Below are 27,425 nucleotides of genomic sequence, written 5' to 3'. Positions count from 1 at the left end.
TATTTTTTTTAAATCAATGAGGAAACGCCACCCGTCACATATAACTGCTTTTTGTGACTTTTCATGTTGTAATAATTTAGTTCATTAGATTTTTTTTTAATTTTATAATCTAAATATAACAGCAATGCTCTTTTGGAATAAAACAAGCTGCATTTTTATTACAATAAGGAAAATAATCTAATGAAAAATTAACTTAATTATTACAGGGTACATGATTTGCTGAAGATGTAGTCTAAAAAAAGGTATTTTAAATATACAGGTAAGTAACATACTAGAAACATTCTGAAGAAGCTGGTTTAGTATCACATCACAATTCTCTGTTCTTACTGTCGTCTTATATGGTAACTCTATTCCTAAAAATGCTATTAGAATTCTCTGACTTTAATGTTTACTTTGACAGTGACTGACCAATGACTTTGTGGATGAACCCAGTGATCAATACAATTGCTCCAGACATCTTTTATTATCAATTAATTGTTCATTGACTCAGATCTTGCAGGTTGATAGAATATGTGGGGTGTATGCTGTCCAATGCCTCTACTTGTGCCAAATCTAAACAAATCTGTGTAATAGAACTATGTCATAATATTTTGTATGTAGGTATGTGTGTTTGACTGGGCACACAGTATTGGCAAAATGCTATATGACAGAACAATTTTTGATGGTGGACAGCTAAGTGAGCTTGCTATGGATAGAGAGACGAGGAACGGCTGTCTTCCCTTATGGAAAATATTGGCAATTCTTAAAATAAGCCAATTTTAGTCTGCTCAATACATCTGCTGTGGATTTTCCAATCTAGAATGATATGGCTCATTCTGTTTGGTGGGAAGACTTCACTGTGACATGTGGACAATGGAATCAGCAGTGTTGCAATTGGAAATGAAGTCAGCTATGATTAAGGACCATCTTCAAAGCAGGCTTTGCATGCCAGCTCTAGTACGGACCTATCAGGATTGGTTAAGACCAAATTTCAGTCTGTAGTTCATTTAGCTCCAAACATTTCCACCTGGATCATATTTGGGGTAGATTTAATTTCTGTCTTTTATTTGGAATAAATGTTTATCCAAAATAAAGGGTAAAATTAATTAATTAATTATTTGTAATCCCTGACAGAGATTACAATAATCATATTAAGTTTATTCCTATCACATTGTAGCTATAGCTGTTTTGAAGCTGGGAGACAAGTGAGAGATCAGATTGAATTAGAACTACAGTCTCTAGATTGATTGATTGGTTAAAAGGAACCGAACAGGCAGAATCGCCTTAGTAAATACTGCCATTAAGAGACAGTACACAGTCAAATGTCCCCAGCCCTGTGATCACCTGGTCCCTCTCCCCATACAATAAGTTGGTGTTGAATATTCAGCCAATAACACCTCAGAACTTGAACTGCCTGTTCTTACTGCATGTTGTTTTTGCATTTCTGAGAGAGTGGAAATATTGTCAGGGTTCTGGTTTCAGCCTGGACTGGACATAGTTAATTCCAACAAAGAACTCTTCAGAGCTCTGATTAATAAGATTTATTAAGAAAAGGGTTAAGGTAGCAATATAAGAATTCCAACAAATACTGTACTTTCAAATGAGAAACCTAAATATAGGCAATTTAGAGTTCTCTTTTTCTCACCCTCTTTCTGTGTAAAGGGGAGGAGGTTTGTCTCTTTCCTGAAGGAGGAACAGACTGCACCTGTTGACTATTATGGGTACTAGACTTCTAGTCAGAACAGTTGCCTTATCTTTCCTAAAAGTCTATCTGCTTGATACAATACAGTGATTTTAAATAAAATAGCATAAGCACCTGCACAGCTTTCCCCTTCTTTATTCCAACTAGGTTTGGAGCTGCTTTATTGGAAGTGGAGAAGATAGCAAGAAAAAAAGAGTGAGGGTGAATAGCCCTAGTAATCTGGAGAGAAACAGAACTGCCTGTCCACTGAGCAGTTTCAATTATCCTGATGTTATTTAAGTATTCTAGTTTTTCAATTCAATTCTTATTGAAGTAGTAAATTTGTGTCTAGACTAGAACCATTTCAGCCTGCTAATGGATAGGGCTTATATTTATTTATCTTTGCATTTTGTTATTGCTTTTATTTGGTTTTTATTGCCCAGAGTTTTCATGTATTCCCTTTTTTAATTGCTGAGATATAACTAGCTTCCTTCCTGACATTCTTTATGACATAGAAATGCTGTGTATGTGTGTGTGCCCGTGTACATGCACACACAAGAGGATTCCTTTTCTTTTTGCACCTGGAAACTCAAGATTTTACCTTTTTTCCCCCCTTTAAAGTCTGACTGTAATGTGATAGCCCAAACAAGGTGACCATGTATTGTATTTCATACAGGACAGTCCCCTATTTGAAGACTTCTCCAATTTAAGCCCAGTTCAAGATAATCTCCCAAAGAAACCAGGACTTTGAAGTTGGCCTTCAACAGCACCTGACCACAGATCAAATAACTATCTCTAATGCCTGTCATCTAGTAATCTTTCCTCATGATGATGTATATATTCTATTCTAATTATTTCTATTTAAATGATAGTAATCATCATGGTGCATCTATGCTTCTAACATTAACATCTACACATTTTATGCAAACCTGTTTCCTCTTTTGGGCCTCCCTTGTGGCTATGTATAAACAGCCATCTTAACCAAGCAGAAATGTATCACCTTGGTGAAAAGTCATCTTCTCAATGCTTTTCCTAAAATTAGCTGTACTCCTCTGAATGGAGCATTAATATATGAAACAAGTATCAAATATTCAGAATTGTCAAGGTATTTCAAAAACAAACTGGGGGGGGAGGTAATATAAAAAGAAATCCAATGTAAAGAATAGGGATTTTCCCCTGTTCACAGAACATTATTTAGTCAATCTTTTGTATTTTATTCCAAACTGCAAACATACTAAGTTTTCACTAAGTTTTTTTCCGCTTCCCTTTTTCACCTTTTCTATTTCTTAACAGATTCTACCCAATAAAAGGATAGGGATGAAAATTAAAATGACAAGAAAATTAAATCTCTGGATATAAAACTTCATAATTTATATCTGTAATGTGCCAAATTATGGGTTCCTATATGCATAACAAAATGCATATCATGATCTCCTGATGGGCAACTGTCCAATGGCAAAGATTTTTAGCCATGTAGGTATGTGATTATTCCATGACAATGTAATATTTGCCCCCAAGGCTGGTATAATAGAGTGAATGACTGGCATAGTATAAGTCAGGGTAATTACCGTATTTTTCCATCAGTAAGACACCCCCATGTACAAGACGACCCCTTTTCCAACCCAAAATTAAGAAATCAATATTTTAAAGACAGTGCAGAAGACATTTTTATTTAGTAATTAGGTAACATTGACCTGATACACTCGGTGGGAGGAGGTCCAAACCGTCTCTCTGCAGCTCTATTTCCATGCTCTTTTGCATAACTGATTACATTCAGTCACGAGTGAAACTGCCAATAGCTTGCCTCTGCAAACAGACTTCTTCCAATTGGTTTGTTCAGCATCAGCTGACGTCAGTTACATAAGGCTCGTGATTGGAGGAAGTCTGTTTGCAGAGACAGTATGGGCAGTTTCACTCGTGATTGGAGGCTCGTGATTGGAGGAAGCCTGTTTGCAGAGACAAAGTATGGGCAGTTTTGCAACCGTGCAGTTCTCTCCTCGGCTTACTTCCTTGTATAAGACACCCTTCAATTTTTAGCGTAAGGATTTAAAAAAAAAAGTATTGTCTTATAGTCGGAAAAATACGGTATGTCATCTAGTGAATAAATATAAACATTGTGTCTAAAGGTGCTTCTTTCTGTGTAGATAAAGAATATAAAATAATAAAATTCAGAGCAGCATATTGGCAATACAATGGTTTCTACACATAATGCTCAGATCCTGTAGGGGGATTCAGTTTAGCTGACATTTGTTATGTGCCATTTATATAGTTTGAGTGCCAAATGCCCCTCTGCCTAATCCGTGCCCCGCAGTTCTAAGTGTTTCACAATAAGCAAAGACAGGTTAGATTTCTGACCTTCCTAAAATAGCATCCCCTGATTGTGCATGATAGTGTTTTTACCAGCTGTAGCCAAAGCTAATAAGCCACAGCAGATGATGGGAATTGTAATCCAAAAATGTGATGCAAAATTTGTACATTTACATTAGCATTGTTTTTTTTGGTTTGTTTTTACAATGTTATGCTTAGTTCTGAATGTTAATTGTGTTTTGTATGAAGGACAAATACTAACAGAAGGCAGTTTTAATTAAAAGACAAAAGCAATGAAAAAGGAAGAATGAAGGGACAACAGTGACAACCAAGTATGCTGGAAATAACACCCTTTAGCTAAAATTATTTGAACTGGGTTTGCAATCCATTATTTCATAATTATTTCCAGGAATTAAGCACTATTATAGAGGGAAAATTAATTGGGCATGTAAGTTACTAAGACAAGAAAGGTTTTATAAATGTCACATCAATAGAAGGCTTAGTGCTTTACAGGCATATCCATACATTTGGAATTCAAGGTGCTATAAGTGCAAAATGCCCTAATTCTGGTTTAAAACAACTGCTTTGCATTAATGAGTTCTTTTCACCATTTGTGGTGCATTTCACACCCCCAAATAAGTGTTTTGATCTCAAAAAGAGTTGTTACAAACTCAAAACCCATCCAAAGTGATCTAAAAAGTTTGCTCTGAATGTGAAACAGGATGTTCCAAATCAAAATAATTTGAATTTGGGAAACTTAGCACTGTACTAGAGCTCTGCCACTATACAACAGTCATTTTACTAAATGTGAGTGAAATCAACATTGCAGAAGCATCTGCTGACATAATATATTATTTGTATATAATATAGTTAAAATATCAAAACAATCCTTAATAGATTAATGTTTAGGTATGGCAAAAGAAACATAACCTGCACAACTTAGGTTAAAGGAAAACATTAATGAGCTAAATCTACAGTATCTACAAAGAAAAAGCACTTTGTTATATAGGCCAATCTAACCCAGAATGGCAATCTGGGGAGAAAATGTCAACAGCTTGCTTGTCAGAAAACTGCATTCCCTATATTTCTTTGCCTGGCATTTCATGACACCAGATCAGTAGAACAGGACAAGGCAATAAAGATGGAGGGTGTTAAAGCCATTAAATCACAGTGTTTTTGGTTAATCTGATCTCTGGAAAGACACTGCATTGATATTCCAAGGGCTGGGAGTATAACTGTGTCTATGTAACTTTATCGTTAAAAAAATTATAAAGATGCTTGATCTTAAAATAAAGATATTTTACGATTTAGAAGCAGAAATTGTGTTATCTAAACGTACCTGTTAATAAATCGCTGCTAAACATGAGGGATTAATTACAAAGCAAACAAGCCAATGAGGAAACTATAAACACAGAACATGGGAATATGTTATGTCAACTCTCCAAGAGAGAAAGCTCCATTTTCCTCTTAACCATCTATTATGTCTTTCAGGTAGATTTGGTATGTAATCCCCATAGGCACCCTGATAGAGAACTGTGTTCGTGATATACTTGTGTGATGTCATATTAAACCAACCATATATCTTTTGTTAGTTACATATCTCATAATTGATTTTTGTTTTAGTAAAATGAAAGAAACATCTGACGAATGTTTCAGATAAAATATGGTGCATTTAGTATGTCCTCAGAGAAGTTGGAAAGTATATTTTTTTAAATTCCAGTGGTGTCCTATAACTGATAAGTTAATGGTTTAACTAAAACAAAAATGTTAAAGGGAATTTTTGAATATAAAGTCATCATTCCTGCATCAGTGCCTGGAACTTTGGAAACAGACTGGCCTGTCATAACGTACTTACCGTATTTATTGACGTATAACCCAATATGTCTGGATGGGGTAGCACTACCCCAGATAGACCCAGTGCGTAATCTGGGGGTCCTCCTGGACTCACGGCTCTGCTTGAAGAGCAGGTGGCAGCCACGGCTAGGAGGGCTTTTGCACAACTTCAGGGCATGCACCAGTTACGCCTTTTCCTGGATCGGGATGCCCTTTGAATGGTCACTCGTGCCCTTGTTATCTCCCAGATAGACTACTGCAATATGCTCTACATGGGGCTACCCTTGAAGAGTATCCGGAAGGTTCAGCTGGTCCAGAATGCAGCCACGCAAGCTATTTTTGGGGCCCGAAGAAGGACCCATATAACACCACTGCTTCGTGAGCTGCATTGGGTACCGGTTTGCTTCTGGGTCCAATTCAGGGTGTTGGTTATCACCTTTAAAGCCCTACATGGCATGGGACCAGGTTACCTGAGGGACCGCCTCTCCCCCACAAGTTCATCCCGTCCCATCCGAACAGAGAGGGCATGCTCCGGACCCCTTCGGCAAAAGAACTCTGACTAGCGGGGTCCAGAAGACGGGCCTTCTCTGCTGTAGCCCCTGCCCTTTGGAATATCTTGCCCCTGGAGGTGAGGTTGGCTCCCTCACTCCTGGCCTTTTGAAGGGATCTGAAGACCTGGCTCTGCCATCTGGCCTGGGGCAAGGAGGGGGATCATCAAGTGTGGGGTTGGCTAGTCCCTTAGTGGCCTGGCGTTGCTGCTTTGAACCATCAGCCTCCTGGATTTTTTCCCTTTTATTTTTGTGAATGTGTATTGTTATAGGTTTTAATTGTATATTTATTTATTGTTTTAACGTGTTGTGACCCACCCAGAGTCCCCCATTGGGGGGAGATGGGTGGGGGACTAAATAAATAAATAACACGCACAGGTGTATAACACACACCTTAATTTTAAGAAGGAAGTTTGAGTAAAAAACTTAAATTTAAAATAAATGACTTGGAAGCAAAATAAAGTGGATTGGGGGGTCCAGTAATTTATTATTATGGCATGCCTCCTCTGTTTGCAGTCTTTGGTAACATCACCCATGTGGTCCGGCACTCAGTGTGTCAAAGCAAAGCACCAGCGCTTTGCTCTGACTCATTACTATACGCCGGAACGCTGCAAAGAGAAGGAAGCTTGTGGTACTTTAGTGACATCACCCACGCGGTCTGGCACTCTGACACACTGAGTGCCGGACCACACAGGTGATGTTACTAAAGACTGCAAACAGAGGAAGTATGGTTTAAGTGCCATCAACCAGAGGAGGAGGTGGGAAGCGCATGGTTGCAGCCCTGGCTCAAATGAAGGCTCCACTCTCCAAGCCCTGCCGTTTGAGGTGAGAAGCCGCAGGGCTTATACAGGGGCCCATACATCGGCACATAACACGCACATCAGTGTATAATGCGCAGCTAGGATTTCAGCCCCAAATTTTAGGGAAAAAAGTGCATCTTATACGCCAATAAATACAGTAACTAGTTGAAAAATAACATTCCTACATACATAATGCATCCCCATCACACTATTTCCTAAGCAACTTAATGCAGAGCACAGAGAGGGGCTAAGAACTAGCATGCCAAAGAAATTGAAGGCAGGAAAGAAGAGAAGAAGAGAACTAACTAAATCGAGTTTGCACAAACACTATTAACTACACCTCTCTGTGTCTTTTTATTCTTGTAAACTATCCTTGTTTTACTGTGTCATACATTGCCTTTTGGTCTTTAACCTTCCCATTCTGTTTTTGAGAATTTCATCAGCCCTATCAAACCACAATTTATTAGTCTTCCCTTCTTCTCAACCCTTTTTTATATTCATTCCTGCACCCTTACTATTACTTCCCTTACTTCCACCCTTACTTCCCTTCTTCTCAACCTTTTTTTATACTCATTCCTGTACCCTTATTATTCCTCCATTTTTACACCCAATTCATTTTTTTTTCTTGGACACTGACATCTATAACATGTTTCATTTTCACTATCTGACTGACATATCATTATCATTCCTACACAGATCTCTAAAATATCCTTCCATTATTCCCTCACTTCAATTTAATCCAAATAATTAAAACACTTTCATTTTTAATTATATTCACTCTGGTGGAGGCTCCTTGTTTAACCATCTTTATCCACATTCAAAACAGTTTTATTTCCATCAAAATTACTGGTTTTTGCTTCTTTAATTGTAACCATTCTTTGTTGTTTCTTCTTCTCTCTAAACGCATTATCTTTCTCTCATCCTCATTTTTCTAGGAATCATTCTCTTATACAGATTTTTGCTCATCTACAGCCTCTTTGTTATTTCACCAAGCATGCTTTTTCATTCTTCCCATCAGCACTGACTCCACTATGGCACTCTGTAATTATTTTCATTCTCTTCTAAACAACTTCCACAACCTCATTCCATTCATTCTATTGAGAGATTAATCTATCTTCTAATACATTTTTTCATACAAGACTTGTACATTCTCTTTCTGCAGATACTTACTAAATAGTCATCATTCTCATTCATTCTTAAGTCTCTGAATGGCACAATCATTTTTTCCTGTATACTCTCATTTCCAACCATCCACTCATTTACACCTAGCCAAATTCTTTTTTTTCCTCCCAGATTGGCTTTATTCAGAATGTTACACAATTTCCCCCCAAAACTCATATCTGGTTCTTCTATTATCACTTTTTTCATGCAACTATCACCAACTTATGGATTCCTAATGTCATACTTACTCATAACAACCTAGATAATACCATTTCATTTTAGTCCTTTCCTTTCAGACAGTCATTCATGCCCTGATCACCTCACAACTGGACTACTGCAATGTGCTTTAGATGGAGCTGCCCTTGAAGACTATCTGGAAGCTATAGCTGGTTCAAAATGCAGTGGTGTGAGCAGTAATGGGCACTTCCTGCTGTGCCCATGTGTCACTGCTGCTACACGAGCTGCATTGGCTACTAGTTGGCTTCTGGGTGCAATTCAAGGTGCTGGTTGTTCATGGCATAGGGCCTGGTTATCTGAAGGACTGCCTCTCTCCCATTATTTCTGCCAGGCAGAGTGGGTATGTTCTAGGTCCCTTCTATTAAATGTTGCCATCTTGTGATCTAGGAAGTGTGCCTTCTCTGTCAAAGCCCCTGTCTCTGGAATGGCATCCCCCCCAAGATATGGATGGTGCCCACTCCCCTGGGGTTCTGAAAAGCCCTTAAAACCCGGCTTTCTTCTCAGGCTTGGGGTTAATGCGGAGAAGGGAGGCTGCCATGATGCTTTACTGTGGCTGTTTTTAGTCCAGGCTGTCTTGTTTTGTCTATATTTTTACTTGTTTTAACTATGTTCTTGATTTTGTAAGCCAATCAGAGTCTGTTGGAATGGGTGGCCATAACAAATTTAATGAAACAAACAAACAAACAAACAAAGGTTCCCTTCATGTGAAGCATGCAACTTCAGTTTATAAAATTACATCATTTTCATTCAAATCTATTATACTCTCCCACTTACTCTGTAGAGAGCAAAGAGGTACCCTTGATGGAGACAGGGAAATTCCGTTACCAAGGCAACAAGGAGATAAACATTACAGGTCTTCTCTCTCTCCATCAATATCATCCTCTTTACTCTCTACATTTTTTAGATTCACAAACACATATCTATGTTTCTTTCTTTAATTTTGGGTGCTTTACCATTTACTACTCTTATGTTTCAAGTAGCAATCTTCCATATCCTATGAACACAACCAGAGGAATCAATAAATATTGCCCTTCACTACTCATCCTGGCTTTGGTTAATCAAGGCCTATACATAGTGCTTTTCACTAAGAGAAGATGCAAGTTCTCCCAGCCTTAATTGAATCCATGCCACATGTAACATTCCTTGAAAATGGTAAGAGAACTATTAGTCAGTTTTGGCACATTTGGAACAGTATGCCACAAGCATGATCCAAAACCAGGTTTATCCCAAGCATGATTATGCTATTCTGTGCAGCCCAGGGCCAACCGTGCTAGCCAGCTTATTGATTTATCATCCCAACTAGTATATGCAGTGTACTGACACATAATCATGTGGGACATATTACTTTATTAAATTCTTATTTACTCTATTATTTTCTTGAAAATGTTCATTTTGAAGACTTACCAACATGTTTTGATAAATGTTAACATCTGTCCAGGAAAATAAGGATGGGCTTTTTTTTTTTAATATCCTTTAAAACTGATTACAATTATACTATCGCAATTCTATAGGGTCGCTTGTGACTGTTAATGGTTTTTTAATATTTCTCACTGGCTTCCTAAAATGTGAACTGCCAGTAAATGCAAAGGGTTTATTATGTGCTAGCATTTTAATAGACCCTTCTAGTTTAACTATATTTTGTAATTTGTAGAATTCAGCTGTCATTTTGGCACAGTGATCCTACAATCTTTAGCTGAGCCCTCAGAAAAAATTCTTAATCTCCTTCTTTGTATCTCTCTTTTAAAAACAACCTCTCCTCTGAACAAATCACTTGAACAACAGACATGCTTAGTTGAACTTATTTTTGGCATGTAAACATGTTAAGTTATAACATGGCATATATATTAGATAATTCTGTTTTACAAAAAATAGAGAAAGCTCTTCATAGCAGTAGGAAGAATATTAAAGTAGAGTCTCTTAGCACTTTCCTCTTTAACATACTGTAAGTAACTCTAACAACTCTTATGCAAAAGCAGTAACTTGTCCTGTAATAACATCCTTTACCACAAACTGGAGTAAAAATAAAAAAACCTTAGAAATCAGACTGTCTAGAAATGGAACTAGGCCAAAAATTGTTGTTTGTAAATGCTTCTAGGGTTAAGAAAATGTGGTTGAGGCTGCATATCAGTACCAGAGCCATACAATTCTCTAATCAACTGAGTGGTCATTGCACATGCATTCTTAGCCAAATAAGGAATCAGACACTGAAATGGGTATCATGTATAGAGTTTTGAAGTGGATACCCAAACAAGCACTTATGCCTTCCTTCAGCAGCCAGGATCACAGGGGTGTCCAAACAGTTCAAGCACAATCACAGTTCTACTCCTCACTATATAGACTACAGGATCACTCATGTTTATAACTTGCAAAACTCAATTTTGATTTTAATGTATAAAACTGACAAAACTGTTTAATTAATTATTTCTGGTTTTAGTTTTGAGTATTCAAAACCCTTAAACCTCCAGGAATGAATTTCTCCTCTTTCATTTCATCTGCTTTTTTTTATACCTGACACTTTCTTGGATAGAAGGCTATCAGTCTAAGTTCAGCTCATGTTAATTTCAAACATCTGTGTTCATAAATCTGTTGTATTCCATTTCAACATTAAGCTGTGATTCTTTAAAAAAGCATAACCTTTCACTTTAAAATAAGTATTTAAATATATATTCTAAACTCTTACAAAGTACTGATTTCTAAACATTTCATATTAAAATATTCATTGTATAAATCCTTTGCCTTACAACACTAAATGTATATTATTATTACCCTAACATCCATGCAATAGGGAAAAAAAAGCTAGCAAAACCATTCTACTGCTAGCTGGCAAAATGGGTTCATATTCCTTTTGTTCAACCATCACATGCCACTTAGGAAAAAATAAGGAACAAGAACAACATTTTAGGATAAAATGCAAAGTAGCTTATTTTTAAATAAATTGTTTCTAAAGATTCTTATTTGAGACTGTTTGTTTTCTTCTTGTTAGGAGGTAATGAAAATATTAATGAACCTGCACCTCTTTATAGATGACATTTTGTGATGCATTTTGCCTTAAAAGAAGAAAAATAATAGTGAATTAATTAATATACATATATACATATATCAGGGGGAATTAAAACAGCTGACATAGATCCTCTAGTACTCTGTATAGATTGTTAATAGTGTGATTGTGCACTAATTTGCCAAAATAACAAAATCAATTAATACGTTTTCACTAATCATTAGTAAAATAAAACCTGTGATTGAATACCAATGGTACAGATAGCCTACTAGTAGGCAATTAGAGGAAAAGTAATATTAGATGGAAAAGGGTAATCTTGTCATGCAGCCATTATTTCAGCACATATTAAATAGCAAGTTTTAAGGAGAAAAAAGCTAAATTTCTCACATGGTGAAGACTGTTGAATGTTTGGTACAATCCTACAGGAACTGACATTTTCTTCAAACGCAGCCTTCTGAACTTCTCAGTGGTGTAAAGAAACTGAAGTAGCAGGGCTGGAAGCTGCAATTTAGAGATCTCCCTGCAAATCTAAAACCTGCCTTCCCTAAAATTCCTATATCATGCAGAAGCAGCCCAGTAGGAGCTAGGAGTAGTAGTATGCAGGTGAGAAGTCTGTCTGACATATGTGGGGCCTGTAGAAAAGTGAAAAGACCATCATTAAGTGCCCCCACCCCTGTGAACATTAGGCACCAAGAAATCTCTGACAAATTATCCGTAGAGACATTTTAACAGCTGTCTTTCCTAATAGTTTTCCTCAACAGCACACAAATCAGCTACTGGGCAACAGAGAGGATTGCAATCATTGGACAAGAGAATATGAATTCACATCTTATACATAATAAAACCCTTTTGGGTGGGGGAATGAAATCAGCTTTCTTTTCTACATATGACATCTAACAACACTAATAACCAGATTCTTCTCAAAGGAATAAGGCACATTTTTCATATTTTCCTCACATGCCTATATATGTGAAAATTATCATTTGAATATGAGCAGCTAGGATTGTGATGGAATGCCTAACAGACCTTGGGAATATGGAGGAGGCAGGGAGACAATTAAGAGAGCAACCAGGGCCATTACAGAAGAAATGAGTGATTGGGGATGCGGGGAGAGTATAAGAAAGAGACACAGAATAACTCTGCCTTTATTACCTTAGGTATAAGTTTGGTGTGAGAATTACTTTGGTAAGTTTTCAAGATCCTGTTACATTTCCCTACTAGCAATAAGGATCTTTCCAGAAATCCAAGTGGTCCTTGTTTCCTGAACTTGCCAACCTCACAGGGCTTGATTGTAATGGAGGAACTGTTCCTTTTTAGAATCTCTGGTTTGAAAGTTACAAAGAGGTACATACTGAATGATGCATCTGTTAAACAATGTTCTCTTCCAATGGTCAAGAAAAAGTATTTCAGCTTCAAATAACAATGAAACAGAGAATGTTCAAGTGAGATAGATGATAGACAGACAGACAGATACACAGATTGCATTAATTGTCCATTTTTCATTCATACTTCTTGTAGTATCATCATCCAAATAGGGAACTCATTAATCTCTTCGATAGCAGCTGGTGACGCTAGTTTTCTCCAAACATGACACAGGAAATGCAAATAAGGAATGTTTGACTGCTAAGACTCTCTCTGCCAACATTTGTTATTTAGGAAAATTATTCAGAGACCCCTGATCAATTTTACAGAAATGTAAAAGAGTAAAGAGAATGTAAAAAGAAATGTTAAAGAGTAAAGTTAAAAAAGTAAAGTTAAAGTCAGTTAATGACAAATAGGTTCCTCTTGCCTATCTGACTATGTTGGCAAATGGCTTAGTCAATGTTGCAATTACTATTTCATGAATAATAAGCTTTAGGTATATTATGCTGATTTTAGGTATTACATTTGTATAGCATCTCAAGCACCATATTTTCTACTTCTGGACATATTCTATTATTTTGTGTAAAAAATTTTTACAGTGTGATATTGTATCATCTTCTAATGAGGTTCCCCACACCAATTCGCAACAAAACACTCCTGATGGCCCCAAACGTACATGATTGGTTCCTGTAGCTAATAACAATATAATGAACATCTAGACAAATCTACTTTATAAAAATATATACAAGAGTGAAAATTCAACAGGATTGTATATCAATCATAACATAAATTTTACAGACAATGCAGCCCTACCACATCTTCAGGAGAGTTTAATAAATTCTGCCTGATGCTCCCCTGCTGCAGTTCATTACAACTTGAATACCAGAGTTACTTCCTCAAGCAAAATTAAGATAAAATATTCATGATTATCTCATGCATATTCAAGAACTTTAAAAAAGATTTCATAATTATATGACTGGGTGAGTCATGAAATGGGTGAGATTCCGTTAATCTGAAGAAGCAGGTCCTTCTTGCTTGCATTATCCCCTATTAAGATGCAACAGTCTTATAGCAATGACATATAACCCCCTCCCATTTCTTGTGTCAGAGCATTTATTTTAATACTAGTTACAATTCCAAATGAAATGGTACCTTAAAAGAAATGAAATACTGTTTTACAAAACATTTGATTTGGTACTACAATGAGGACAAATAGATTGACTCCCCAGGAACCTGCAGAGGTTACCTAATAAAATATTTGGTATCTGGAGGAAAACATCTTTGTGTGACAGTCTATTATTTTTTAAGCCTATAGCCCAGCAATCAGGAAAAGCTCAATTACTTTTATTCAAAATTACTCATCTTCTTGCCTATATATGTGCTTAACTTCATACTGGAAAGCATGCTTTTACACTAGTCTAAAGCAAGGGGTCTCAAACTGTGGGTTGAGATCTAAGGATTCATGAGTCACATAGAAGAAAATCTCCTTAAGAAACAAAACAGAACAAAACAAAACAACAAAAGTGGATCAGGCTTGTGCAGACCAAGTGGAAGCACCCTGAGCTTTGCTGCGCAATGGGGTTGCTGTACTGCAAAGTTTGAGATTACCTGTGATATACAGCTTTACATGTAATTATGCAAAGTAAGTAGGATATTTATTTCCTGCTCAACTCTAACACCAATGAAATCATTAACTGTATTCATGGGGAAACTGCACACATTTATAAGGTGTGTGTGTTGCAGTACCACAAAGTTGGAGAGCTGTTGGCCTAAACTATTATGGTCACCAGTAAAAGCTAAGGTACCAAAAAAAATCTATCTATCTATCTAATCTCAAAAGTTCTAAAGGTATTCAGACTGGTGTGATGTTTTAGACAAGTAAAATAGCATTTGGTGACCATCCAGTAACCCAAACTGGTAAGATGGTCCCAGTGAGCTTCCTAGCCATATACTGCATTGATAGTTTGAGAGGGAAAAGGCAGCAAGGAACTGCATCACTAAGTGATGCTGTATATCATTGCACACCAACAGAGAGAGCAATGCACTTTAGTGGCAACACAGAGTTGTAATGCAAGAGAATCCGCCCCATACTGAAAGACTGTCAGAACCTAATGCTGAAAAGGCCACAACTGAACCCTGGCTAGCCATGAGAGCACAATAACTGCTGTAAAACACAATAAATGTGCACTGACAGCCATAATCTCAAAATGGTGACCAATATCTACAGGCATAGCTGATGCCATCTGAATTCTGGCATCTGGGATTAAGATAATTTTGACTGTTGAATTGAGGTGAGCACTTATGAACTAGAGATCTGGATACAGCATAGGCAACTTGACTTACACACTAGCCAAGTGCCAGGGAAACATAGAGTATGATGTATGTGATGCAGTAAGAGTTCTGGAGGCAGCAATCAGTAATACAGGTGGTCCTTGCTTAATGACCGTTCGTTTAGTGACTGTTCAAAGTTACAACAGCACTAAAAAAGTGACTCATGACTGGTGTCTGAAGTTACAACCATTGCAGTACCCCTGCAGTCATGTGATCATGATTCGGGTGCTTGGCAGCCAGCTTGCACTTCCGACGGCTGCAGCATCCTGGGGTCACATGATCGCCATTTGCAACCTTCCCAGCAGGCTTCTGATAAGCAAAATCAATGGGGAACTGCATGATTCACTTAATGACCACAGTGATTCATTTATCAACCATGTGATTCACTTAATGACTGCTGCAAAAAAGATAGTAAAATCAGGTCCAGTCATGATTTGCTTAATGACTGCCCCACTTAACAACCTAAATTCCAGTCCCAATTGTGGTTGTTAAACAAGACTACCTGTACAGTGGAACCTTGGGTTACGAACGCCTCTGTTAATGAACTTTTCGGATTATGACCAGCTCCGGCCGCAAAAATTTACCTCGATTTGCGAACTCCGCCTCGGGGTACGAGCAGGATATGTGGCCATTTTCCGTCCTGTGACACAGTCCGTGGCCATTTTTCCGCCCGACACGTGGTCCGTGGCCATTTTCTGCCCCTGACACGTGGTCCGTGGCCGTTTTTCCGCCCCTGACATGTGGTCCGTGGCCGTTTTTCCGCCCCTGACACGTGGTCCGTGGCCATTTTTCCGCCCGACACATGGTCCGCGGCCATTTTCCGCCCCTGACACGTGGTCGTAGGGAGGGGGACTCTCCCTCCAAGCAATAGCCACCTCCCTGTCCTCCACGCCAGAACGGATTAACGGTAATTACATTGAACCTTATGGGAAAATTTCCTTCGGGTTGCGACCAATTCGGGGTGCGACCAGAGTCACGGAATGAATTAAATTCGTAACCCGAGGTTCCACTGTAGTTATCCATGTAAAGGTGATTATAGACACCATGTTGCTAAAGGTCTGCTAGTACTGCTGATATGCCTTTGGTTAAATCCCTATGGCTAGTGAAAGGAAGACATTGTTGTTGTGAGGTTAATCAGTGCAGGGACTCAGTTGCTGGTGCCTCATCAAAAAATTGCACAATTCAGCTTATGGACTCAGCTATACTGAAAGCAGATTAATGACCAAGACAACTAACCAACTCTAACTGAATTTTCTTTATGTCAACAGATTCAAAAAGTTCTTTTCTTTTCCCACCCCTTCCCCACTCAGGGAAGCTATAGTATCACTGCAGTGTGTGCAAAGAGGTCAGGGAGAAGACTGAAGAGAATGGTCCCACTGATACCAGCAGAAACAACTGGACCCACAAGAACATGTTTTTTCAGGCTGCTACTATGATGTACACCATAGGTTGTCTGCACACAGTATACTGAGGCAGGACAACAGGGAAAACACCACATCCAGAGCATAGCACTTTAAACTGTCCTTGGGCTGTCTCAGCAGCAGAAGCATGCTGAGATACAGATGAAGTGTGCTTGGGAAATTGTTAATGGGCTATCTTTGTGCCAAGCAGACTGTGTATATAACTGAGATTCCAAAGGGGATAATGGAAAGAACAGTTTCAAAACTGCAGAATGAACTGTGTCAAGAATACAGGGAGTCTTAAGCAGTAACCTTAGATCGGTCAAGCCACAATTAGAAGCTGTACCAATCATAGAAAATAAATCCTACCTTCTGCATGAGCACAAGGTAAATCAGTCCAGGAGCAAAGCAGTAATAATTACAAAAGCCAGGTGAAAGATGCCAAAAGAACTGATAAAAGTACAAGATCAGAAGCCATGGTATCGCAAGAATATGATTACAAGAGATTCAGAGAAACAAAGATGCTGGTCATGTTGACATATGGCTGTTCCCAACAAAGCTGAAATTTGTTAACCAGTTTTTTAAATGGATCTCACCATAATTCTAGCAAATTCTGGAAATTGGCTAGCATTTCTTTCCAAAGGCACAGAGAAATCTTTCATTCATTTTTCTTGTATCCTTGTTTTCATACTTGGCACTTGGCCAAGGTCTTTTGGCATTTCATCACTATCAGTGTGATTAGCCACCTGTGCTGGATTCTGCTCATTAGCAGAAGAATCTGTCTATACTGGCTGGGAGCCAGACTGTTGTCCTACAAAAGGCAGACCGTTTCACATCTTTCTCTAACTCCAAGGAGACCATGGTAGCACAAAGTGATGATACATCTTGTGTTGGAGACAGATTACAATGTGAAAGCTTGAATCCTTAAAATCTATAGATGCAAATCAGTCTCCCCAGTGGGACTACCAAACACGGAAGTACTTGTTTGGTTGTAAAGAAATCTAGAACTAGTTGTATTTCTCCATCTTACTTTTGTATACAACTTCTGAAGATGAAAAGCTCTTGCCCGCTGAACTGAAGGGCGCAGACTTAACTGTCCTTTTGTTCAGCAAGGCACATATCCCTTCCAGGCATGGTCCCAGAAGCAGGAAAGGATGAAAATTGCTCAAATGTGAGAAGGTCAAGATCTCAAAGGCATAATTGTACAGGATTACGGTCAACAACCACTTTTCTATTGCAGGAGATTCCCACGTCTCAGAATATTGTATAAAAGAGGAACCAAATGGAAGGTCTGAAATGAAACATGGAAATCTAGAAGCACCATGTAGATCATCATATGTACATTAACGTGATGGATAAGGTCACATACCAGTAATCACTTCTGTAACTGTCAGATGGATTTCTTACAACAGGGAGTCAAAGATGGATGGGAAAGTTGATTACAATTAGAATCATGGAACCAAAGGTAATATTGAGAATATGATTCTCCTTGCAGATTTTATACCTATCTTATGTGACATCCTCTTCATGCTTTGCATTCTAGGCATAGTGTCATCAGTCTTAGCATTGAAGAGGTTGTCATTGAAAAATGGTAGTTCTTGTATATAGTTATATACTTTCTAGCACAGTCCTGTGGTTCATAACTGTGTGCCATCAAAGTACAACAGCTTCAATAAATGAACTAAGACCTAGGAACAGAGACTGCTCAGGCCTCTTTTTTCATCCAGCATGGAAAAAAAAAGATCTTCTCCTCTAGCTGATATTGTTTCAGATACACTCAATTAATTCCACTATAGAACAGAAGAGCAACAATCAAATAAGAAAGATGCCTCATTGTATTGAGTTTTCGTCCCTCCTCATTTTTCAGAGATCCAGCCAAATTTCTGCCAATGATTTCATGCATACTTCAGTAATGCTGGAAGTGCATATATAGGATCAGAATTAACAACCTAGAAAACAACCTTGGCAACTAGTGATGGTATTTTTGAAATGTCTTGCTACGTGTAACAGTTGTTCAACATATGAATCTCAAAGAGTAATCCATTTCCCAGCATCACATCCAGATTAACTGGCTGACTGAGAAAGTTCCTCCGAATTCAACTGATGATGTTTGGAGTCAGAAGAAGTTGCTCCAGATGGTTAAATATCAATAGTCAAAATCTATAGAGACTGCAGTAGAGTTGCTATATTGATGGAACTGAGTTCTCTGCCAAATTAGGGACACAAATGGTCAGTCCACTGGCTGCAGCAGATATCATTATTTCTACAGATCTTGAAATTGTGAGGTGGTTGTTTCAGATCACCGCAGAGGAAGAGGTGCACAAGATATGAAAGGAGTATAGCATTGGGATTCATAGGGTTATGACAGGATTATCCCAATCAATATCTTTTCAGTCCAGTTGGTAATAATCCCAAGCCATCATGAGGAACAGAAAAATCAGTATTAACTACCACTGTATTATAGATGAGAATATATGAGAAACTGGAGTCTAAGAAGTCTCTTTGAACTGGTGACACTCTGTCTTGTCAATGATTATCAGGTGAATGGTTAAGTGAATATCAGGATCAAGAATATCATCTCTCCAGATATTCTAACAGGGGGAAGTCCCTTATTACATGTTTGAAGACTAAACCAATAGGTATAGGCTAAGACACTATGTACTCAGCCTCATGAGAGTAGTGGAGGCAGTTTTAGCATGAATAGTGCAGAACAGGAAGCTAATATTGCTGTTGGTGATAGCAGTGAAAATGTTAAACATTTTTCCCCCTAAATGCTTATAATGTCAGTTTCCTTTCAACTTTTTGTATGGTGTATGGTGAAATGGTAATGCAGCATCCAGGTACAGACAGGCAAACCCTCTCTTGGCGACTGCTGAGGATTCTGATAAGGTGCTACTGAAAATTTGGAGCAATTAATTCTGAAGGCAAGGTACCCAATGGGGATTCAGGCAGTCTCCCAGCTAACAGTGAACTCTTCCAAAACAGCCGTGAGATATAAAGACTGACCGCTTTCTTAATGAATCTTTGACAATAATACCGGCATTAATTTTATATGCCTCTTTAAAACACATTAGGCAAAGAGAATATCTACACTTAAGCATTTACAAAAATAGTAACAGAGGTGATAGGCCTTGGCTGTCATAGGAAAGACTTGAGATTGGGACCCATATCTCTAAAATTCTCACCATCTGTTTTCTCAGCAGAATTTTAAACAAAATAATGAAGGAAAAGAAAGCAAGATTTATGAAAACAAACAAAAGAAAGAACATTAAAACTATCCCCAATTCTGTTCTGGATAGTAACACAGAGAAAGTTCTTTTAGATGTGACTCTTGCAGTGGTCAAAAGCAACTGAAGGGAAAGGGGAAGTTTCATCTGCAAACATGCACAGTAGGAACAAACATCCCACCCTTATTTGGTACCAAAGGTTCTTGAGAAGGTTCAGTCAGCCCTTTGAGATAGGCCAGGTCAAGAAACACACACTGCAGGATTCTAAGAATGCTACGTTGTTGTAGGGTACATTAATGGGGTCTTGAAAACCTTCACTGTCCCTGTTTAAGGACACAAAGTTAAGGCAGGGCTGTTCTCAGTCTTTTTCTCATGCTTCCTATTTTCTGGGACTGAGCAACTGTTTCTCCTTTTCTACCTCCTCAAGACCAGAGCTGAATTCCTCTACAGGCTCAGAACTCATAGTCGTGATGCACATGGCCCATAATAAAGATTCATGTTTCACAATTTTTTCTGGTACTGAAATCATTGAGGAAAAATATGTCTGCCCTTTCTTGCCACACTTTTTGTATTTCTTAGTTTACAGCATAATACCAGTCAAGCTCAGAGGCAGTTTTGTGGACTGGATATTCTCTAATTTGTTAGCAAAATGCAGTAATTACAAATCTTCATTATTATGCTAATCCTATTATTTAAATCATGTTAAACTCTCTGGGATTTTTTTATACAGACGTATGGGTGCATCGGGTGTGCCTATCCTTGACAACCAGAGAGTGACATCAGGGAAACCATTTCACAAATATTTACTCAGAGGTAAGTAACAGAGGACTCATTACTTCCACGTAATTACATCTCACCACTGACAAGTCTTAACAAGTGTATTATTCTGTACACAGATTTTTAAGGACTGTTGTAGAGTTCAATTATGTACTTATAGTCTCAGAAATGCACTCTGTCTTTGTATCCAATTAATTCTGAAAGATAGCAAGCTCTCCAGTGAACACAAAATAAATATAATCAATAACTAAATGAGTGATTGGAGTGTGAGAAAAACTATGCCTTTGCTAACATTTTCTGATAGTTAAGGTTTGCTTATTTTTCCCATGTGATAATATCCTTTATATTATAGTTAGAGCAGGAAACTACTTTTGGCAGAATCTACTTAGTTGTTTTCAGAGGGTTCATGATCATACACAAAAGAACAAATTTCATCTTGCAGAAGAAATGATTGTGTAAATGTGTCTTTATATCATACCTAGGTCACATGAAAGGAAAATGTCCCCAAGGAGCTGTTCCAGTGCAGCCAGTGACATCACTGTTAGGTTCTGTGGTGATAATGATGTATTTGCAGTCTCCTTTTCCTCCAAATCAAAATTGTGTTACAAAAAATGTAAGCTTGCTTCTCATCTGACACACATAGCACATATACCGAGCATAAGACAGGCACATTTGAAGAATCATCCCATTTCCAGATAAGAAAACTTGGATTTCTACTTAATTATATATCTGAGGGGAATACTTGATTGTCATGTGAAGGTGAATTAAATTGGATCCACCTGCCTTTCCACATATATTGTTGCTCTCTTGAACAATAAGACAAGTAGGTTAACAAGAAGCCTTTCCTTACTGTAGATAAGATGCAGGTAAGTCATACCTTCCCCCTTGTTTCCTAGTGCATAACAACACGATTAGTCATGGACCAGTACTAACAAAAGCCTCATTCAAAACTGTATTGAACCATGAAACTCATTGGGTAACCTTGACTTGGTCACTAGGACTCAGCCTATTCTACATCACAGAGTTACTGTGAGTCTAAAATGGGGGGAACTGTATAAGCTACCCTGAATTCTTTGGGAAAAAAGCTGGGATAAAAATGTAATTAATTCTTAATTAAAAACTTACATGCTATGAAGTAATCATTGTTTCACCTCCCAAGGGTGAAATCCTATTATGTCTTTAGCTACAGCAAAGACAAAGGCAAAGAGAAATGAGCTAAAAAGATGAACCTCATTATTACCAAGCTTTTTTTTTTTTTTTACCAAAAGTATTCCAAATTCCAAAAAGGGTATTTGTTTGTTTGTTGGTCACATTTATATAGCTGCCCATCTCACACAAAGCAACTCTGGGAATTTGTTTTCCCAAGATCTCAGTGTTTCTGAATAAGTCACTTTTGTGGGTAACACTGTCATCCTGCACTAATCTTGAGAAATGCTAAAACCAACACAGAGATTATTGGATCAGAGTAGGTTATCATGTCTCTAGGACACAGGACAACATCAAATGTCACAAGAAAGGAAGTTGGCTAGCTTAACAGGATTTTCCCTTCCTTTCCTCCCTTCTGAATATCCCATGCCCTCCCTACCTATTCTGGACAGGAATGGGCAGAAAATTATTCATCAGTAGTGCCTGTTTTGCTATCAGACTGACTAGCTGGATCAAATAAACCTTAAACAGTTCTGATAACTCTTTATAATGGTCAGTAATAGCAACATTATATTCTTTCAACTGTCTGCCAAATTACTTAAGCCAGAATATATTCCCACTCCACTCAACAACATAAAAGCACAAAACAAAAACAAGTGAAACTTGCTACAGAGAACAAAGAACCACTACATGAAAGAGGAACCTATTTAAGATCAATGTAATGAATTCAATTCAAGCACCACCCAACTCCAACTGATCCTGGGCAGCTCACAATACATTACCGCAAAAGATCCAATGCAAACCAAAATGATGGAATCTGGTCAATCCATACAGAGATAAACAAAAATAAAAAAGAGCCAACAAGGGACCCCATCCACCTCAACCTGAAGACTGGGAGAACAATAAAGTCTTCAAGGCTTTATGGAAGACCAACATAGGGGGTCACATAGATTTCAGGGGGATTTCATTCCAAAGGGCAGGCACTATGACAGAGAAGGCATACTTCCTGGATCCTGATAAATGACACTATTTAATCAAAGAGACCTGGAGCACCCCAACTCTGCTGACACATGTCAGCTGGACAGAAACATGGGAGATAAGTAGTCCCTCAAATAACCTGGCTCTATGTCATGTAGGGCTTTATAGATAATAACCAGCCCCCTGAATTGCACTTGGAAGCATACTGGAAACCAGTGCAGGTCGCAAAGCAGAGGTGTTATGTCGGCATAACAAAGCATACCCATCACTGCCCATACTGCTGCTAGACCAGTTAAAGCTTCCAAGGGCAGCCCCACATAGACTGCATTGATGAGCCTTGAGATGACTAAGGCATGAATGACCATCTGAAGGCCCTCTCAATCTGGAAGGGGTACAAATGGTATACCAAATGAAGTTGTGCAGAGGCCTCCTTGGCAACAGCTGCCACCTGCTCATTGAGCAGGAGCTATGAGTCCAAGACAACTCCAGATTGCACACCACTCTTTGAGTGGGAAAGTGCTACCCTATTCAACAATATAGAAGGATATTTCTCAGATCCAAGAGGCCTTAATATCCACAGCCACTTGGACTTCATAGGATTGAGTCAGAGTTGGTTCCTCCCCATCCAAGCCCACATAGCCTCATCTGGCTGGCCTTGGATCAAAATATATAATTGGGTTTTACTGGCATATTGATGGTATCAAACTCCAAACTGGCAGATGACCTCATCCAGTGGCTTGATATAGATGTTAAAAAGGAGGAGAGGATGTTGAACCTTGTCGCACCCCACATAAGAGGGGCTTGGGGGACAACCTCGCCCCCCCAAAACTGCCTGGAACCAGCCATGAAGGAAGGATGAGAACTACCCTAAAACAATGCCCCCAATTTCCAATCCCCATAGCTCGCTCAAAAGGTATTGATGGTATTAAAGACCACTGAGAGATTAAGAAGCACTAGGATGAATGCTCCATCTGAGCTCCACCACAGGTCAACAGGTATGACAAAGGCTGTCTCAGTACTGAATCCTGGTCTGAAATGCAATTGAAATGGGTCTAGGGTTCCCCAGGGTTCTCTGTAACTGCAGGCCAACCACCTGCTCAACAAACATTCCCAAAAAGGGAAGGTTGGAGGTTGGATGATAGTCGTCCAAAATCACTGGGCCCAAGGCTGGCCTCTTGAGGAGAGGAGATACCACCACCTCCTTCAAGGCTGAAGGCACAATTCCCTCTGTCAACAAGGCTGACATCACAGCATGGATTCAACCACAGGTCACCTCCCTGGCTACCTTAACAACCCATAAAGAGCTAACAGAGCAGAGAACCCTGTCCATTTCCTCAGGTGTCATCCCAGATTATCATCCCACATCACAACAGACTGAACCTCAGAAACCTCAGTTGGGCCTGCCCAGTTGGAATCTAGCCTGGAGCAGATCTGAATGATTTTATCTACCAAATAGTCTGAATATTCTTCACAGCAGCCTTGCAGATGTTCCAGTGGCTTGTTCCATCCTCTGACCTCCAGGGATTGAGTAACCTTAAAAAGAGCCATTGGATGGTTATCAGCAGGCGCAATAAGGGTAGAGAAATGCTGATGTTTTGCCACCCTTATTGCCATGAGGTAATCCTAAATATGGGCTCCTACCATGTTCAGTCAGAGTCACTTTGGGTCTTCCTCCCAGGGTGCTCTAGGAGGAGATTTTCTAGAGTTTCATCCCATGGAACTCCTTAGTAAACGAAAGTGTACTCCTGGATTGGTGCACAGGGAGAGGCTGCACAGAAGCGATACGATCCAAGGCCCAAGCTACCTGCCCATTTCGGGCAGCAACTAAGACCTCGCTGAGCCACCCATCAGATCCTCAGGGAAAACCCTAAGCTCCCTCTGGAATCCACTGGGTCTAAAAATCACTTGGAGCAGGCCACCCAAATAGGCCCCATCTCCCTGCAGTGAGGGATGACCCCAGTGAGCCCAATTCAATATGTAGTTCCAATATGTGAATCATTCTTATGTAGATGTGATGTATAATATAACTATGTAAACCACAAAGACTTTAATATGCAGAAAATGTTTTTAAGGGATAGCAACTTCAGCAATAATCTCTCCCATGTCTTTCTCTGAGAAGTTAAAAGACTTTAGAGTATTAGCACTTTAAGACTAAATTAAAGAACATACTATTCACTTCACTGAAGTATCACATAATGAATGAAATATCTGGGAACGAACATTTTTGATTCTTGTTCTGAAAGCTAACATGTAAATTAATAGTGCAACAGTGTATAAATTACTTTAGATAACAATTAATGAAAATAATCTGTGAATAACAAGTTTAAAGAGAGGAAAAGATAATCTGAGGAAGACTAGGATAAAATCAACGTAACCATCACCAAAATACAGTAATACAAAAAGCGAGTGATCATGTTTACAGTTCTGCTCTCCATATTGTTGGATCCAGATTTGCCCTTACAAGAACTGTTTTTGTGCTGGAAGTAAGTAGACACAATGAAACAACATAGACTAGGGTATGACTACTTAAGAAAATAATTAAGCCCCCATAATGTGGGGTTATAAACCATTTTCCTGGAAAATTGTTTGGTTTTCTGGATCTAATTTTAAATTAGAAAGCCACACTGCCCTCCAGTTGGCATTTTCATCATCCCCTTCCCTTTCATTTACATCACGTGGCCTGGGATTGGCTTCATCAAGGCCGGAGAGGACCCTTCCTTATTCTTCGTCTCTCCTCGCCAAAATGAGGTTTTGGGAGGTCTGGCAAACTATGTTTCATGGAATTCATGATATGTGAGATTCAGGAGGGAAAGAACCTTTCAGCCACTGACTCTGTTCTGTTGTTGGTACAGCCAAGATTTAAAAGAAAAGGGATTAACAGAGCAGAACCAAAAATAGAGTAGTGCGAGAGGAGATGGTACTCAAAGAAAATATATTTAAAGCATCCAAGCTGAATGAATGTATATGCCAAAGAAATCTCAAGTCCATGTAAAATTCAGCTGTACTGCATAAATGAGCTTTAAATCATTTTCAAAGCATGAACAGCTCCACTACACATGCACACATTAACATATACAGTATACGTAATATAAAAACAGCAAGTAAATCTAGAGTATCTTTGCAGTAATCATCAATGGTATAGGAGTTTTAAACTGTTGTCCATCATTCTACAGTGGATGAGAGATCCTCATCTGACCTCCTTATACGGTAGGAAATTTAAAATGTTTAAAAATCTTTGGAAATGCCAAGAAAATAGTTGTGTATGTTGTATAGGACAATTGTGAGAAGAAAATAGTATTCACTTGAAGAAAGATGTGTCCTTTATTAATCACAGTGATTTTAAGTGAATGACACAAATGCTGGTAATTTCTGTGATGCTTATATAACAACATTTATATAAAAAAGCAACTTATGGAGCATCGAAAATTATATTATATCAAGAAAACATTATCAAAATAACAAAGCTGCTGTCTTTAATTGTTTGGTATTGTTTGAAACTGTATGCTTGCTCTTCCAGTGGTGTCTAGTTAGTGTCTTATTGATGGATGTTATCTGGCAAAGGAAGAAGGAGAAAGTGATTTTCAGTGATTTTTTTATCTCCTTCTAGTCTCCTATATTCTCCTCAAATTCTGCACTGGGTGTTGGGGGACCCTCTAACACAAATTTGAAAATGATCGCTGCAGAGGAAGAGAGACTCTCATTAGGGTACCTTTGCTTTCTCCAGTTCATGTCTTTTATTGGGAAAAAAAAGGAGCTGAGTGGGTAAATACAGCTTTTAAGGAGGCAGTTCCCGAAAGCACTCTCAGCTATATTGTTTTTCCTTAATTTTTTTCAAAGATTTCTCTGTATTACTAAGGAGCTGAAACCCATGAAGGTATGATATGGTTCCTGCAGTATTCTGTCTGTTGTACAAGGATTTCAATAAACTAGAATTCTCTGAAAAAAAATCTGTAGGCAAATACAACATAACACTGATCATATATATCAGTAGCTAATGTGCATTTCAGTATTTAGGGTGCAAAGTTATTTTACACTTTGTATATATAGCCCTCCATACATAAATGCCTCAACGAGACTTCTTGAATGTCTGCCTGTGCTCAATGTGTGTCCTGGATAAAATGTTCTTACTAAGCACTATTGTGAAACAGAAAACCAGGAAACCAAATGGAACTGAAATACCAGTGAAGATAACAAACAATGGTCAATTATGAGCATAATGCACTCTTCACAGGAGAGAGGCTATATTTTGGCATGGATTCTCCAATCCTTTAAGAGCTGACTTTTAGAGTAAAAAATCAAAAATCAGTACCGCTTGTGATGATGGAAAGTGGATAACCACGAAGACAAAAATCTTCATTGGAAATGAAAATGCCAGAAAAATCTTACTTGTCTTTCAATCCTATCAGTATCACACCTGCTGATCTGAAGAGTTAGATAGCATTCACACAAATTACTCCAAGTGGGAAGGATAAATGTATGATTTGATTTAAATAGTAACGTAAGAGACTCATATAAAGGCATTATAAAAGGCAGCTTTGCCAAGTTTCAAATTAAGATTCTTTGTTATAGCACTGTTAATCACCATATAAACATCCCAAGTGGTATAAATCTCTCAATGGGGGTAAATTAAAGGAATGGAAATGTTTCGACTTTAATGGGT

The 27,425-nt window shown here is 38.4% G+C and overlaps 1 protein-coding gene and 1 long non-coding RNA gene across 4 annotated transcripts in view; one reads left to right on the top strand and one right to left on the bottom strand.

Annotated features, from left to right (window-relative positions):
• KIF26B (kinesin family member 26B) overlaps positions 1-27,425 on the bottom strand; it is a 319,536-nt gene that overhangs the window by 40,141 nt on the left and 251,970 nt on the right. The gene's annotated exons all lie outside the window — the stretch shown is intronic.
• Positions 1-27,425, top strand: part of LOC148217130 (uncharacterized) — a 41,301-nt gene that overhangs the window by 448 nt on the left and 13,428 nt on the right. The window contains exon 2 of the long non-coding RNA XR_015796700.1: positions 20,595-20,677. This is a non-coding gene — a long non-coding RNA (uncharacterized LOC148217130). The remainder of the gene's footprint in view (positions 1-20,594; positions 20,678-27,425) is intronic.

This window comes from Python bivittatus, unplaced genomic scaffold, assembly GCF_059951505.1.
Source record: "Python bivittatus isolate LINGU-HERP-01145 unplaced genomic scaffold, Pbiv_v1 ctg000020_np1212, whole genome shotgun sequence".
Lineage (NCBI taxonomy): Eukaryota > Metazoa > Chordata > Lepidosauria > Squamata > Pythonidae > Python > Python bivittatus.
Note: the sequence above shows the minus strand (reverse complement) of the source record. Positions and strands in the feature narration are given on the sequence as shown.